The sequence below is a fragment of the Grammomys surdaster genome, unplaced genomic scaffold (assembly GCF_004785775.1).
Source record: "Grammomys surdaster isolate TR1022 unplaced genomic scaffold, NIH_TR_1.0 125985, whole genome shotgun sequence".
In the NCBI taxonomy this organism is placed as follows: Eukaryota; Metazoa; Chordata; class Mammalia; order Rodentia; family Muridae; genus Grammomys; species Grammomys surdaster.
The window spans coordinates 5,296,698-5,314,417 of record NW_021620801.1 but is presented as its reverse complement, the minus strand read 5'-3'; the positions used below and the strand labels follow the sequence as shown (position 1 = coordinate 5,314,417).

Here is a 17,720-nt window from a genome sequence, read left to right as displayed (position 1 = left end):
CCATGTAAGGTGAGAGGTCCAGGAATCTCATCAAAGACCCAAGTGCAGCTGCAGACAGCTCTGTTAAGTCAAGGTATTCTTTCTTCTGAGCCTCATCCTGGAGTGTTTCATGGTCTAGGAAAAGCAGCTGCACTGCTAAGCCTAGACCATTTGAAGAGCCTAAGGCTCTTCAAATAAAGAGAGGAAAGGTTGAATGGCTACAAGGAAGCCATAGCTGCATCTGTTATTCTTTCTAGAGAAACAGAAGGTGTTTCCAGTGATGGGCTAATTATTCTATTAATGTAACTTCATCAACTTATGACCAAGTCCTAGGATGTTAAAATGTGAAATGTCCCCTGTAGGTTCATATGTCTCGTTATTGTTATTCAGAAGATCATAGATAGCTTCTAGGAGCCAGAATAAACTCCTCCTGTCTTAAGCTGTCAGATATTTGGTCATAGCAAAAACAAAAACAAATCATATACATCTATGCCATTAGCAGTTGAGTAAGTCTTTGACAACATTAACTAGAGCTTATTTTTGAAGGAAAGATATAAGTTATTGACTTCATACTTTTAAGCACAGCCAGGGTCACTCGTACTTATAGATATCAACTTTGAACCCACAATTCTATTGTCAGAAATCTTGAGTTCTCCCCCATATACCACAGGGGTATTATTTCATGCAAAGAGTCCTACTGAAAGACTGAACCTAGAAGTTATCTCTCTGCTTAGACATGATTACAAGAGAAAAATACCACTACCTATAACAGGTGTGGTGACCACAAAAACTCAGTGTATCTGATACTTGCCAGCAGGTCCAGGTGAAAGGAGAGACATCCTGGCTCCATTGGGTTTCTCTGGGGCTGAGCAGGATGGTGAGTGTCAATGGCCCAAAGGAAACACACTGGGCCAGGAGTCTTGTAGAAACAGGAACTCAACTTTATTGCATCAGCCTCTCACTTATATAAACTTGGAGCATAAGGAGGATGAGTTTTGGAGAGGTGAGATGACATAGGGGGCGGGGAAGGGTGACGGAGGGTATGGGGTGACTGATGGAGCCAGTGGCAAAGCTCTATATCAGCAACAGCGGGCTAGAAGCAGTGCCAAACTGGTCTTGCTGACTACCCCGGTATGGAAATGACTGAAACAGGTCTCAAAACTCAAGCCAGGCTTAGACTCTCCCACAAAGCCACAGAAACTCGACCCAGGCTCAGGTTTGTCCATAAGGCCCAAACCAGGGCCAAAATGGAGCCCAACATTCAGTGGGTGGCAAAGGTCCCAAACAATTGAAGAAGAAAGTGAGGGAAAATCAGAACACCCAGATCTTGGGGCACTTGTCTATGTTCCATCCCTTGAATTTGTGGGTAGGGAGCCCTAGCCAGCTTAACAATATAAACCATCAGTTTTGCAAGTTCAGAAAGTCTAGAGGAAGGCACTCAGAAAAGAACAATAGCAAGAACATCACATGAGCCTGGTGGCAGTGTGAACTGGGGCTTTGGGAAGATTTCTACCAATAATAAAGTGAGAACTCAGAATAGTGATGCTCAAGAAGTCTCTGAGCTTCAGAAAATATGCTCTGAGAAAGAAGTACTCTAAGAAGAGAAGCCTAGCCTATAGAAGTTAGTTTGGTAAAGGAAGGGCTTTCATGGTAATGTCTGGCCTCTGTTTTCTTCTTTGCTTTCTTTCTGATCTCCCATGACAGGAAAGGTCTCTGCTACACATTCCCACTTCCGTGAATTAAGCTGTTAAATATATCTTCCTCTTCATGATGGACTGAACCCCTTCCAAACCATGAGCCCAAAATAAAATTTTCCTTCCTTAACAGAAAAAATGAATACAATGGTGAGACTAGTGTGTGTTTGTGTGTTTGTGTGTGTGTGTGTCTGCGCTTGTACACGATTGACTGTGCCTGTGCCCATGCCCCTGAACCTGACCCTGACCATGTCCCTGCCTCTGCCTCTGCCTCTGCCTCTGCCTCTGCCTATAGTGTCTGTGCAGAAGTCAAAAGTTGATGCTAAATGTCTCTCTCTGTTGCTGTCTAGCTTATCTTTTGAGATTAGGTATTTCTTGAACTTGAGACTTACTTGTTGAGGTTGGTTTGGTGCTGATACGTACTCAAATGCTAAATTCTATACCACAAGATCTGGTTGCCCTAAGAAGAAAGAATTTTCACACACATCAACTTTCGTTGTACAAACCTTGCTCCCCAAGTTAATTGGTCAACAAAAGGCTACAAGTCAGTGATTGGTCAGTAGAGAGAGATAGGTGGGACTTCCTGAGAGGGAGAAAGAAACTCTGGGAAGAAGAAAGAGGAAGCTTTTAAGCCAGGAGACATGAGGAGAGACAGGAGAGACTGTGTGTCTGGAAGGTATAGCTATCCATTTGGCTGGATGGAGCTAGGTGATTGAGTTAATTTAGGTGAGCTAGTTGAGTATCTGCCCAGCTAAGACCTAAGCTTTGAAATACTAAGAGGTCTCTGTGATTACTTGGATACCTAGCTGGTTAAGGAATAACTGCCCCTGTATTAATTTCCAGCATTAATTAATATATGCAGAATATTAGTAATTATTTCTTACACCTACCTTTTTAATTTTGGCTAGATTGGCCAGAAAGCTTCCAACATCTCTCTGTCCCCCACCCCCAAGGCACCAAGGTTACAGACATGCACGACAGCCAGCATTTTACAGAAGCACTAGGGATGCAAACTCAGATACTCAGCTCTCACAGAAAGTATTTTACACACTGCACCTCCCCCCGAGTCCCCAAGCTCTTTTTCTCTAACATCTATCCATTTGTTTACTTGTCAAGCTGACAAAGAAAGCTGGTGAGAAGATACAGGTGTTCGGAAATAGCCTCTATTCCCCTCCTTCTCCACGGGTCACAGCCCATTCATCATGAACAAACACGGTGTTTCTTGTCTCAACCATGATTTTAAACAGGATGCAGTCTGCCTGCCAGATCTCTCTTGTCCTTCTTTCCTTCCACTCATATCTAGAAGACATAGTTTCACTGCAGTATCAATTCAAATATAACTCTTCCAGGGAGCTTTCCACAATGAACAGGATATTCTTCTGCTGCACTCACGTCAGATCCATTTTCTGTTCTGAACTGTGTCCTAGTGGTTGACTCCTGTGACGATCTACATAGGCTACATAGCTTTGACAGCTGGCTTTCATTTGGGTCTCACTTAGGGAAGGATCTAGCAGGAGGCTAGAATGTGGAAGTAAAAAATAATTGGAGTGTTTTTGCCTTTTCCTAGATACGCACCACAAACAGCCATTCCTGCTGGCATCTGGGAAAACCATTTCCCTTCCTTGACCTTTGAGCTCTAGGGTGTAAGGTGCTTTCCATGATAACTATATGCTAGATGCCTCAACGTTTCCTTTTGCTATTCCTAGCCCTTCACCGGCCTCCCTAAATGTCAGGAAGCCTCACTCATTTGAACCATGTGCAGTGACTCTGACCTTGGATGCTTTTCTTAGGCACCATTTTTCTTCTTTTAAGTTTTATTGATTTGTTGAGTCTCACATCATGCACCCCAGTCCCACCCATCTTCCTGTCCCCTTGTATCTACCCTCTGCCTTTGCAACTTCCCCCCACAAACTAAAACACACACACACACACACACACACACACACGACAGACACAAGGTATCGTGAGAGGTGAGGACAAACTTCCAAGAGTGCTGCAGCCAATGAGAGGAGGAGTCAGATCTGCATAGTCCTTGGATATTTACTTGGTCCCAGGCAGCTTTCCAGACCAGGCATGTCCCCATAGTCTCTAATGGCAATATGAGCCATAGACATCAACATCTACCCCTGTTTTTGAATGACCATGGACCTAGACATGGCCCCAGCACAGGCTAGGACTTTGTCATGGCCTCAGGTGGTAGGGCTGGCTATTTGCGATGAGCTGTTCCTCTCCACCCTGTGTCTCTAGTTCCATCTCTTTTCGGAATGCTCAACCTATTTAGTTTCTCTTTGTCTTCCATCTGTGCACCACATATTTGCACATTGCAGTGGCTGGTGGGCCTCTGAGTGACCTCCTCCATTCAACCAAGTGGAGACTTGGTAGAAGGTTGCAGTCCTCTGGCCATCTTTCCCTGCTCACTCTAATTTTTTTTTTTTTTAAGATGGGTTCATATTTACTTGGCATGGGCGATACCATGGTCATGAAGGTGGTTTTCTTTGTCCTCTGGATGTGCCCTATGTGATTTCTCAAAATGTGGGAAACTTCACTGCATGATTTGTGGTAGTGGAGAACTTCATTCACATTCTTCTGTTAAAAAAGAAAAGAAGGAAGGATAACAAGGAAAGGGAACAAAGGAAATGAGGTTTGCCTTGAAACTTACAATGAAGACCAACCAGGCTGACTCAAAATCACAGAAATTTGTTGGGTATCATTATGTCATTTCTTGTTGTTCCTATACTATCTTCTGCTTGCTTTAATCACAATAATCATTACAGGCCATTCCAAGGCTAGTTCACTTCTTTCTCTCTCTCCCTCTCTCCCCAGTATTATTAGAGTCATGTTTCCCATTATTATACCTGTCATGTGACATTCAACACATTCTTGCATCTGCCTATTCTGTCTATGGTCTCTGAATTGATACCAGCAAGGCTTTTAAAAAAAAATATCAGGGGGGGGGTACATAGGGAAGGGGTACAGAGAAAGAACAGCACCCCATAAACAATTACAATGTGAACATGAAGATAAGTAATTTCTAGTTACTACAAAGTGATTTTTCCATCTATTTGTTTTATTATTATGACAGCTTCATCATAAAATGAATCGGCTATAAATGACAGAGCTAGTCATTGGGGAGCCTTCAAGTCAACGGAGCCAATGGTCAAGCTGAGTTTGCAGGCTTTCACTCCTTCACTCTTTTTTCTCTAGCTCTAGAACATAGCACACCACTTCACTTCTCTGTCTCAAGCTCGTATCTCTGAGGTCATAATGGTCCCTGCATCATAATGCCTGCTAAATCACTGACACATGAGTGGAGGTCAGACACATACTGAATGTCCTACAGACTGGGAAGTCTCATTTGTGATAAAATTCTAATCTTCCAAATGTCTAAGAAAATACTAGTGAGCTTTAGAACACAATTTCTTTCCCTGGAATAAATGCCTCTGAATCTCACAAAGAAAAGTAAAGGTTAATCCCTCATCAAAAAGACTTGAGTTAGTCCTTCTTGTTTGTTTGTTTGTTTGTTTTTTGTTGTTGTTGTTTTTGTATTTTTTATTGGATATTTTATTTATTTATATTTCAGATGACATCCTCTTTCCCCATTTCCCCTCTCTAGAAACACCCTATCCCACCCCCCTCCTCCATTTTGCTTTTATACCATTTTAATTACAGGCAAGTATTCAGGTCAGTTCTAGGTTGAGGAACTAGCAATACAATAGATGCAAATAGTCAAGGAAGAAGCAAGACAATAAATACAAATAGTCAAAGAACAAGCAAGGCAATAAACAAAGTTCAGTGAACACTCCTGTGATCACTGTTAACGAATAAAGCAGCAATGAACTGTTTAAACAAATGAATTTGTAGTAGGGTGAATGATCCTTTTGGCATATGTTCAAGACTGATATTGCTGGATCTTGAAGTAGATCATTTTACACCTTCCAAAGAAAGTGCCACACTGATCTGCATAGTGACTGTATAAGTGTCCACTCTTCCTGGCCATGGATGAGTGTACTAACAGAAAAAAAAAAAAAAAGAACATTCTGTGTGACAATGCATCATACTATTCTGCCAATGTTTTTAGTTTAGTTTAATTGTTGTCATGAATTCATAATCTATTTGATGTATAGTAGCATTTGCCTGAATAGTGTTCCTTTGAACTATTCAAAATGAGCACATTTTGAATATCATTACAGTTATGTTGAATGAATGTTTTTAACTTAAATATAATTGAAAATATTTTTAACTTATTTTATTCTTACTAAATTATTAAATATGCATTTCTGACTGGAAAAACTTCTTTAAAAAGGAAAACTTTTTAAAAACCTAAAAAAAAAACCACATTTTTTTTTTTAAAAAATGCGGCTTCCTTCTTAGAAGTACATGACAAATTTGAATTGATAGCAATGATATCTTTTGTTTGTGCAAGTGTCTGACAATGTGAATCCTGGGGACACGTGAGAAGGTGTATAAATGCAGTCATTTTGAAAGAAGTATGGTCATTGCTGCTCCTTCTATTGCTACTGGATGCTGCTGTTGCTGTAGCTGTAGCTGTTGCTCTTGCTCTTGTCTGTTCTTGCCGTTGATGTTGCTGGTTGCTAGACGCTGGATGCTTTTTGGAGATAGCCTTACAACCAATTACAAATTTGGCTCAAGAATCTCAATGCCTCTAATCAGCAAGAAGTAGTCATACTATTGAGGTACCCTTTCTCCTCTGGCCTTCTTTCCCTCCTGCATAGTTGTGGGGAGTTGGAGGGTGTTGGGAGCCGCCACGAGAGCTGACAAAGTCCGCCATCGCTAGGTGGCGCTGTCGCCCGTAATTCTTCCTAGTACCAAGTAAACTGCGCATGTGCCATGGTTAGCCCGCCAAAGCTAAGCCCATCCCACGGCGTTTGGCGCGCTACGAGTGGTATATAGGCAGTGCTTTCCCACGCCTTCTTCGTCTTCTACCACCATTTTGGTTTATGGGAATAAACGTGTTTCTACGGAAGGATTCTAGTGTGTATGTGTGTGTGCGTGTGTGTATGTTTTTTGCCGGCGAGACCATTACGCGCGCGCCCCGCACAGGAGGGGAAAAGTGTGGAGAAGGGTAGAAATAGGAACAGACAAAACAGGAAAAAGTCTGGTTACAATTTACTTTGCATTTCTTCCATTTTATTTTATTTGATGTTGGCTATCAGCTTGTTGTAAAACGTCTTTATGGTATTTATGTATGTCCTTCACATCCCTAATCTATCCAAGACACAACATACATACACACATGATTCATATACATTCATACAGGAAAATATTCAGGTTCCACATAAAAATAAATATACCTTTTAAAGTACCAAATACTATCTATACAGGAAAAATAAAACTGGAAAAGTGGCAGGGCATAACTTCAGGAACTTCCCCTTAAGCGTTTCAACTAAAGTTAGTTGCTTCTATTGAACTTGCAAATTTTCTGTACATTTCAATGGTTAAAACATTTATATGTTTTTAAAAAATGTATAATGGTAATTACAAAATCAGCCGCCGAAAGAGTGGTGATTCCTTAGTTTGCATTCCATTCCATTTTAAAGGGTTTATTCCCCTCTCTTATTCCACTGTGCCAGTACTACCTGGTGTTCTGTGTTTAATTTTATAATCTGTCTTGAGTATGTTCTAAATCAGAGAAGAAGGCCAAGAGTGGGAGTGAAATAATATACTCCAGTGATCTTTATGGATTTCCGGGACCCTGAAAATGCAAACACTTATTATTGTTGACCTCCCCAACTTTGCCCATAACTGCAGTTACCATGGCTTCTTAAGAAGCTGGCTCAGTAATTGCTACCATAAACTATGTGCTGGAGCCCTCACCAGGACATACTTGACTGGGACTGCCAGCAAGACTCAAGGAAATCCTTGCTGGGCTCCATTAGCAGGGTAGGCTCCTCTTGGCAGGGCAGAAACCTCAATCCAAGTTCACGTCCTCTGAACACAAGTGCTAAACTACTGTGTTTGAATCCAGAACCCTTTGTGAACCTGGAAGAATCACAGGAATATGTGTCACAGACAAGGACAAGGCAGGGTTTAAGTTGTGATGAAAACCCAAACATCACAATCTTCCTCGGCTATAATCCATTCATGTCCACTTAAGAAAGTGTCACATACAGGGTGGCTTATGAACACACAGAGTGGTTACTCGTGTCTCTGGAGACTGGAAGTACATGGTCATGGTTGGTATTTCTGTATCTGCTGAGGGGTGATCTGTTCCTTCAGTCAGTACCTCTGGCTGTGTCTTCACACTGTGGAAAGGGCAAGTAGTTCCTTCCTGGGTCTCTTTTATAAGGACAGGGATGCCATTCATGAGAGTTCTTTCATGATGACCTCCTTACCCCTGAACGGCGTCACTTCCACATACCATCACCTTTCGAGTTAAGAACTCCTTGTGTAAATGTGAAAGGTGCACAGATGTTCTGATCTGACATCCTCTAAAATACGCTGATTTTGATCCATGACTCTGGAGCCCTGCTTCAGCTCCTTCCGGGCCAACAGTTTAAGTTTAATGAAAGTACTGGGCTTGCATCATATTACCATCTGAACATAATAGTTTCAGTTTTCAGAAAATGAACTGAGGAGGACAGACTTGGAGCATTTTAAAGAAATAAATTTAAGTTTCTTTAGCATATAACCGGAGCTTGCTATATAAATCAAACTATTCTAGCTTTAGCGAAAAAAGAAAGACCTTCATTTTTAGTTTCTGCTCTGGACAATGATGTCCGTTTAAGTAACTGAGAATTTTCAGATATGGGAGGAGAGTCTATGGAGTACATGGTTATCACTATAGACTCAGACAGGAATGTTCTCTGCTAAACACAGGAAATAAGTATTCTAATTGTCCTAAGTATACATTTTCTTAACTTTGAGATAAGAATTTCTCTAATATTATCTAGTATACAGAATTTTGGGAGGTATTTTAAGATATTAAGCCAATAAAATACTTGACAGAAAACCTGACTCATCTCATGGTCAGCAATATGAACTATTTTTTTATACGTATGTATGTATATATGTAGTATATATGTAGGTTTGTAATGTGTAAATACATGCACATATGCCTGTGGACTGCTTGTATAACTTGTGCCCACAGAAGCCAAAAGAGGGCCTCAGGTCCTTTGGAATCAGAACTACAGAAGGTTGTGAACCACCATGTGGGGCTGAGAATGGAACCCAGGTCTTCTATTAGAGCAACAAATGCATTTAATCATGATCTGTCTCTCCATCCCCATGCAACCTATGTCATTAACATCTTGGCTATGCCGGGTGGTGGAGGCCCACGCCTTTCATCCCAGCACTTGGGAGGCAGAGGCAGGCGGATTTCTGAGTTCGAGGCCAGCCTGGTCTACAGAGTGAGTTCCAGGACAGCCAGAACTACACAGAGAAACCCTGTCTCGAAAAACCAAAAAAAAAAAAAAAATCTTGCCTATGTTGGTTTATTAATCAGGATACATTAGACTACACTGAAGTAACAAATAAACCCTGACCTCTTAGGGTCTCATTATAATTAAAGCTTATTTCTCGGTTTTCCTTAGTATCTTAGTTTCATTTCCTATTTCTGTGATAAAAAGTACCCTGGGAGGGGAGATCCCTAAAGGAAAGGGAGTTATTTTGGCTCACCGTTCCAGGTTATATATAGTCCATCATTTCAGGGAAGCAACAGTGGCAGGAGTTTGATACAACAGCCCTATTCAAGAAGGAGTGATGAGTGCCTGCCTCTGTTCACTCAGGGAATAATGACCTTCGCAGTGAGTGGATGACCCCACTGGAACCAATGCTATCAGGAAGATTCCCCACAGTCATTCATGCCCAGAGTTCTGTCTCCCAGGGATTCTGCCAAGCAAACAATTAATACTAACCATTGTATCAAGTTTGGGGAACATCAAGTAAACTTCCTCTACCACACAGCTGAGCTACCTGAAACATTTTCCAATGTTTTAGCGACAGTGCAGGCATCCAACGAGTAGCTAGCTCTGGCTTGTGTCCCTTTGATGCAGCACTTAAGAAGTGACACAAAGTGGGCTGTGCCCATTCATGCCCAGAAGAAAAAAAGCACACAGGCTCACAACAGGTTCTCTTCCAAAAGAAGCAGGAAGTCGGCACCCAACCCATGGGCAAATAAGATTATTTGCCAGGTTCTAAGAACCTTCACTATCATATGGAGATAGGTTTGAAAATGGCCCTGGGTTTCATCTCCACCCACAGATTAGCACAGCTCTCAGTAAACTGCCGACAGTGCCCAGCACAGAAAAACAGCTGGTCAAAGTGCAGACAATAAGTGCCTATGGAATACTCAGCCGTAAATAGGATATCCACATCGTGGTCTCCTGGAAAGGCTCAAGAAGCACCATAGCAGAGGGGGCAGAAAGACTGTAAGAGACAAAGGGTGGGGACAATTGTCATGAAACAAGATCTCAATGTGACAGGCAAAATGCATGCAGGAACTCAAGCCAACTGTGGTTTCCTAGACAAAGGTAGCACGAGATTAAACCAAGCAGCATTCCAACATGGACAGGGAACAGGCTCACAAGCCCCCGGCTGAGAAGCTATGACAGTTGGTAGGCTGGTAAGGAAAGGAAAAGTCAGTTTTCTCCAAGAGCGTGGACCCTGGTCCCATCAACCCTGCTCCAATGAATGGCCCCACACTCATGCATACGCAGACAGCGAAAATTGGGCTCAGTGAAATATTATTTTCTTTTTTGAAAAGGGAAATGAAGTTGAAGGGATTGGGGTTTTTAAGGGATGGATTCAGGAAGAGTTATGGGTACAGGTGAGGATGAATATAATCAAAATATATTGTGAGCACCTATGAATGAATTCTCGAAAAACTGACAAAAACATTACTAAAAGTCAAAAAGCCACTAGAGTTGGTTAAAAAAGAAAGGCATCTCTCCCCAGAGGAAGCAAATAAAGGTTTCATGGTGAGTAAGCCATCTGAATTGAACCCTGAATAATATCTGGGATTAGAAGAGAGAGACCTGGGGAAAGGGAGGTGTTCAACAAAGTATAATTTATGTGAACATCGCACTATCCAGTCCCAGGACTCATCGTGTTTCTAAATGGAACCTAATTTTCTGAGTGAATTCAGAATGTCCACACAATTTCACTCAGTACTGACAAGAGACAAAGGAAGCTGAAATGATGCTACAGTATCTGACAACAGGCTAAGAGGAGTATGAGCCACTGGGAACCACTGCTGCTCTCCTGTTGAAACAGGCTTTTTATGAGCTTGTTGGAAAGCAAGGAATACTACCTTGAATGGAGTGCTAAGCTTAGCCTCTGCATCGTGGCTGCCTCAGAACAATGCTGCTTTACCTGAAGGGCCCAGACTTGAGATCAAGTGTACCTGGCCTTTCCTGACATAGTCTTGAATGCTACACAGTGTCAATCCCCCTTTATTCTGTTGGTCAAAAAAACCTCAGAGTCCGGCTCAGATTCAACGGGATGGGACTTAGACCCTCTGCCTGTTTGAAAGGCATGTTAAAACTGTGCAGCCACCTTTAATGAAGCACATTGGGCTCTGAAATGTTTAAGACATAAATAGCTATTTTATTAGCTACTTGATCCTCCTTGTTTATGAAACATGGTATTAAGAAACATACACAATGGCAGGCAGGAGGTAGCAGCCAGTCAGCCAGTCATGTGGGTTCACGCTTGCAAACAGCAGGGTAGACCCAACCAAGTCCTTCACTTGCCATGTGTCAGTCTCTACACGTCTAACACAGATGTAGCCAGCCCTGCACTGGAAAGATTAATTTGATGGAAGACGAATGAAATGGGTGACTTTGGAAACTGTGGACTCTATATCCAGGTACCTTTTCAGGATCCAGTCTTTGGAGAATGAATAGTATGGTGTTAGTATTAGTCTGAACCCAGTGATGTCATATTCAGGGGCCGGCGACTCCTACGTTGCTGAGACAACCACTCCCAGAATTCTCCTGCCACGCCCACCTCCACCTGGGAAGTTACATGTCATCATCCACTTAAATAGTTGAGACCGCCCCAACCTCTCTTCTCTTCCTCTTCTCTTCGCTCGCAGTCTTCCCGCTCCTCTCTCCCACTCCCTTCCCCAAATAAACCCCTTCCCGTGGAACCGGACCGGCTTTGTGTTGTCTTTCCAAACTGCGCCTGGATTCTAACAGCAAGAAAAGTAAAAACCTCGCTATCATGTACAAGGAGAACATAAGACAGCATGAGGTTCTGATTCTAAACACAACAGGCAAAAGAGCAAGACCTTCAGATCACGAGCTGTTTACAGGGGGGTGGAGGGGGTTATCGATGTATCAGATTCCCATTGAAGAGAGATGAAGGATTTGCAGAACCACAGAAATGCTGGGAAATAACTTTCCTGATGTGTTTACCCACAGTGCTGTTCCCTTTCAGGATGATGCTTTGTTTGTTCTCACCTTTGCCTGCTACCTGGTCTCCTCTGCCTCCACCTCTGAAACTAGCTCTTCCATGCCTCTTTATCAAAGGTGCATAGCAATCATTCATGTGTTAATGCTCAGGCTGCTAGCTGACAGCAGGGCAGCAGGCTTCTGTAGTCTGCATGCTTCCCTGTCCCTTGGCTTCACTGAGCTTGTAGGAGGCTGACTCTAACAAGCCCTGGGGTCTCTCCTCAGGCCTCCTCTTTGATCTCCCCTAGCTGCTTCTGAGTGACAGCTTCAGGTGGTAGCATCACCTTTGTCTCAAGTAGGGGACGCCTGGTGTTTGGGGATCAGCTGCTGAAAGAAGTCTGCTGCTGCTGGCAATTAGCCAACCCCCTGAGAGGGCTCTGCAGAGGATGAGAGTCCATTTGACTCTGTTCTCAGTGGGTAGCAAAGGAAAACCTAACAGTTATCTTCCTCAGGCAGCATCTCAGTTCTGAAGGCCCTGAGGCTTCTTAGGTCCCATCAGGTTTGGGGGAAGCTGAAGTTCCCCCAGTACAGGAGAATAGGAGCCCCCAAAGCTCCTAGTTCCCCCTGAGTTCTCTGCTGCACCAACCCAGAGTTGCTATTCCACTTTGGTGTTTTATGTTGAGAGCCCAGTCCACAGCATCAGGAGGGGCTCAGAGACCATTTCCAAAAGGGACTGAAGATAACAAACCAGGCAAAAACTTACCATTTGTCCTCACAGGTGAGGGAGAAAGGCAGGGGATTTACAGTGACTGTGAAGTTGCAGAACTGGGAAGAAGAAATCACCCCAAATGCCTTTATAGCCACACTATGCAAGCGCATCCGAGATTGGACTAGGTATACCTCCCAAATACCTGGCAAGAAGCAAGCTAAGAGAGGAAGGTTTATTTATTTTCCCTCACAGTTTAAGGGATACAGTCCACAAAACAGGGAAAGCATGGTGATTGGTAGCTGTCTCCAAGGTCTTAGTCACAACTCTCCTGATGTGTCCTCAAAGGCTAGCTCCCAACTAACCACTTCCTCTAGCTAAGTTTCAGGATCTACCCAAACAGCACCATCAAGTGGAAACCCAGGGTTGTTTGTTTGTTTGTTTGTTTGTTTTTCTTTTTTTAAATGGAATCAAAAGTTAAGTTTATTAATTTATGAAATTAAGTATCTCAGATATGTTTACTGTTACAGAATTTCAGTCAACCTTACTATTTTAATTATTGTTTTTTTTTAATTTGATCATAAGTATATTTCTGAAATTTGTTTCTGTCACCACTACTTTTTCTTTATTCTTTCTTTTTAGCTTATTCACTTGACATCCTCCTCCCTGCCCTCCTCCTGATTACCCCCAAACCCTTCCCCTACTCCCCCTCCCCTTCTCTCCCACCCAGTTCTCTCCCTCTATCTGCCTTCCATGACCATTTCATCCCCCCTTCCGAGTGAGGCTTAAGCATCCTTGCTTATGTCCTCCTTCCTGTCCAGCCTCCTTTACGGAGGGTAGCATGAAACCCAGTTTTCTAATGACTAGCAGACACTTCATGTGTAAACTATGACACCCCGATACCTGATGGGATTTGAAGTCTGCTTGGTTCCCCTTCATCCAAAGCTTCCATTTTCTGTACCATGTACCTTGTTTGTTTGTTAGTTTGGTTGGTTGGTTGTTTTTTTTGTCTCAACTATTTTCAATCTGTCATCCCCATCCTACCATACTCCTTAGCAAGATTATGCTATAATTTCTCTACTAAGATTTCATTCCTTCCATTAAAAAAATGGAGATACTGGATCTGTTGTTGTTGTTGTTGTTGTTGTTATAGCTGTGCCTAAAATCTTGACAAGAAACAAATTCAAAGAAGAAAGGGTTTAATTGGGATCACAGTTTGAAGGGATACAATCCACCATGGAATCATAGGCGGTGGCAGTAAGCTCCATGATGCTGAGCTTGAATTGTGTCTGAGGTCAGGAAGATGAGACCTCTATCCTCAGGAGGACAGAGATGAGACCAAGGGCTGCAGAGATGGCTCAGTGGTTAGAAACAGTTGCCATTCTTCCAAAGGACATGGGTTTGAATAGCAGAACTTGCATGATGGCAAACAACCATTGTACCTCCAGTTCTAGAGGATCTGACACCCTCTTCTGGCTTCCATGGGTACTGCACACATGTGGTGCATAAACATAGACGGAGATAAATTTTTTAAGGAGTCCAGGCTATCCCAAAGAAAGTTCCCACTGATCAACTTATTCCTGACAAGCCCTCTGAAGTTCTCTCACCTATTATTATTATACTGATTTTTTTTTCCATTTTGTGTGCTTTTGGGTACACTCGTTTGAGACACTGGACTGGGCAACTTAACCTCTCATTAACTTTTCTGGCAGGAGGCTAGAGTTTCCCTTGCCCACATCAGCCATTCATTGTGGCTTCTGAGAACCACACATGAGGCTTCTCTATTTTCTTCTGATACCATCTACTTTTAACTCTTGCCTATCTGAACCATGGCATCTCTCTGTGGCTCTTTGACACAAACCACAGGTAGGTAAAACCATAATATGAATTTTGACTTTCTGCCCTCAGATTTTCTAGATGGCTGGTTGCTATTTCTTGCTGGCTTGAAGTTGTTGAAATGAATACTTCCAAAAACAGAGTCACCTCCCCTCCCTTGTCACCTATCACAAGACAATATAGGAACTGCAGAGGTAAGCCCCATCCTAAACAGTGAGGGGTCCAGGTCTGCTAGATCTTAGGTTGTATTTGTCTCTTTAAGCAGTGAGATTCACAGTCAGTATTGGTATCAGGCTCTGAACCCAGTGACATTACATCTAGACGACCCCCACATCATTGCCAAGGTGACCACCATACATTCCCAGAATCCACCTGGCTACCTCCCACCCTTATGTGCAAGAGGCTATATCACCACCTATATAAAACAGGCAGAACCCCCTGACCTTACTCTCTTCTTCCATCTTCTTCCTCTTCCCACCCTCCCCCATCTTTGCTGTATCTCCTGAATAAACCCCACTTGGAACCATTTGGTCTGGTATGGTCTGTTCTAAGCCATGTGTGGACGTATATCATTGGTGCATTGGCTGGGAATTGAACCCAGGTCAACCACTTGGAAGGCAGCTATGCTCACCATTATACCACCAACGCCAGACTGCCAGGATGCCACTCACATGACTCTGCCCCACATAACATTATGGGGGAATGTTAGCATTCTGTCTGAACTCCACTCCCACAGTTACCTGGCTACAGCCAGATATGCTCCTCTCACAGTTACCTGGCAACAGTCAGGTAGGCCTTGCCCACTATAAAAGGGGCTGCTTGCCCCCTCCTCTCTCTCTTGATCTCTTGCTCTTGCTCTCTTGATCCCTCTGTCCCCTCACACCTTCACCCCTTCCCTCTTCCCTTCTCCCTTCCCTTCCCCCTCTCTCCAGTGGTCATGGCCAGCCTCTACTCCTCTATTTCTCTACTGTCTCTCTCTCTCTGTCTTTCTCTCTCTCTCCTACTCTCATGGCTCCCCTCCCCATGCCTGAATAAACTCTATTCTATACTATACCAGTGTGTGGCTAGTCCCTCAGCAGGGAAGGGATATCTCGGCATAGGGCCTTGAGACAACCCCTTCCCCCATACCTCACCACACATCCACAGAACATACTCTCTTTATCTCTTTATCTTTTTATAAATACATCAGTCAGGGCCCAGCCTCTTTCAGAGCCCAGGGCCACACTGAAATGCTATGTGTGTTAGCATTTTGTCTAGGCATTGCCCCACAGTTACCTGACTCATTATTAAAGGGGCTGCTTGCCCCATCCTCTCTCTCTTGCCTTCTTCTTTTTTTTTTTACATTTCAATTTTTTTCTTTAAAAGGAGTGAGTTGTGTATGGGGGGGGGGGTTAAATACTTTATAGACAAGAAAAAACTGCTCTAGAACCAACTTATTCATCATCATCATCTTCTTCTTCATCTTCATCTTCCTCTTCTTTCTCCTCTTCCTTATCCTCTTAATCTTCCTCATCATCTTCCTCTTCTTTCTTTTTCTTGCTCTTTTCAGCCTTGACTACCCCCTTTTTCACTGCATCAGGTTTTCCTTTAGCTCTGTAGGCAGCGATATTCTTCTCATACTTCTCCTTCAGCTTGGCAGCCTTCTTCTCGTAGGGCTGCTTGTCATCCGCTGCAGTGTTGGTCCACATCTCTCCTAGCTTCTTTGCAACATCACCAATGGATAAGCCAGGATGCTCGCCTTTGATTTTTGGGTGGTACTCAGAACAGAACAAGAAGAAGGCCGAAGGAGGCCTCTTGGGTGCATTGGGGTCCTTGAACTTCTTTTTGGTCTCCCCTTTGGGAGGGATGTAGGTTTTCATTTCTCTTTCATAACGAGCCTTATCAGCCTTTGCCATATCTTCAAATTTCCCCTTTTCTTTAGCAGACATAGTCTTCCACCTCTCTGAGCACTTCTTGGAGAACTCTGAGAAGTTGACAGAAGCATCTGGGTGCTTCTTCTTGTGCTCCTCCCGGCAGGTTTGCACAAAGAATGCATATGAGGACATTTTGCCTCTCGGCTTCTTAGGATCTCCTTTGCCCATGTTTAGTTGATTTTCCTCCGAGAGGCACAGAGTCGCCCAGTGCCCGTCTGGCTCTCGCTTGCCCTGGCACTGTCTCTATGGAGCTCAATGTACTGCAATGGCTGTGAGAGCGGGAGCCAGATGCAGCCTCCTCATTCTCTCTGCTCTGTCTCTCTCTTGCCTTCTTGCTCTCTCTCTCTCTCTCTCTCTCTCTCTCTCCTCTCCTCTTGTCCTGCTCTCCCTCTCTCCACATGCTCATAGCCAGACTCTACTTCTCTCTCTCTCTCTCTCTCTCTCTCTCTCTCTCTCTCTCTCTCTCTCTCTCTCTCTCTCTCTCTTTCTCTCTCTCTGTGTGTCTGTGTCTGTGTCTGTGTGCTTAGTTTCTGGCAGTGCTAGGAATTGAACCCAGGGCCTTGCACATGCTAGACAAGTACTTTACCACTCAGCTATGCCCTTGTTGTGTTTTTTGTTTGTTAGCTTGTTTTATGAGACAAGGTCTCACTCTTTAGCCCAAGCTGGCTGGCACTAGTTACCTAACAAGACTGTCTTAAAACTCTTGAGGACCCTCCTGTCTCAGCCTCTGAAGTACTGGGATTACAGGTGTAACCACCGCTGCTAACCTTAGCCTCCTTAGTTTCTTTGTGTATGTGTAAGTGGAAGACGTAGAAATGAACCTCCATGTAGGTTTTTGTGCACATCCACCTTGACACATACGAATGTGTACATACTGTTGGCGATCAGGCAATGTCTACTGTACAGCCAGGCCTGCCTGGTGATGATGGGACCATCAGACAACCCAGGGACAACAAGGCATGTCATCATTAGCTGCCCAGAGGAGGCACATTCCCATTGTTGCCTCTGTGGCATGTCCCCTTGTACATTTGCCTCAGTCCCTATAAAGACCCATGGTTTCCCTCCCTCTACTCCTTTTTTCATTATCTCCCCAGAGGCAGCCTTTGTGTCCCCCTCATCCCTTCCTTTTAATAAACCTTCCATGTGAGATCTGTTGAATGGTGTGATTTTCTCAGAACTGCTGCCTAATTCATTCTCTCTCTCTCTCTCTCTCTCTCTCTCTCTCTCTCTCTCTCTCTCT

The 17,720-nt window shown here is 43.5% G+C and overlaps 1 non-coding gene and 1 pseudogene across 1 annotated transcript; one reads left to right on the top strand and one right to left on the bottom strand.

Moving 5' to 3' along the window:
- The first annotated feature begins 4,121 nt into the window (after positions 1-4,121).
- Positions 4,122-4,261, top strand: LOC114609895 (annotated as a pseudogene).
- Positions 4,262-15,143: 10,882 nt separating this feature from the next.
- Trnag-ucc lies at positions 15,144-15,215 on the bottom strand. Its single transcript has one exon. It is a non-coding gene; the product is annotated as a tRNA-Gly (tRNA).
- Positions 15,216-17,720: the final 2,505 nt, after the last annotated feature.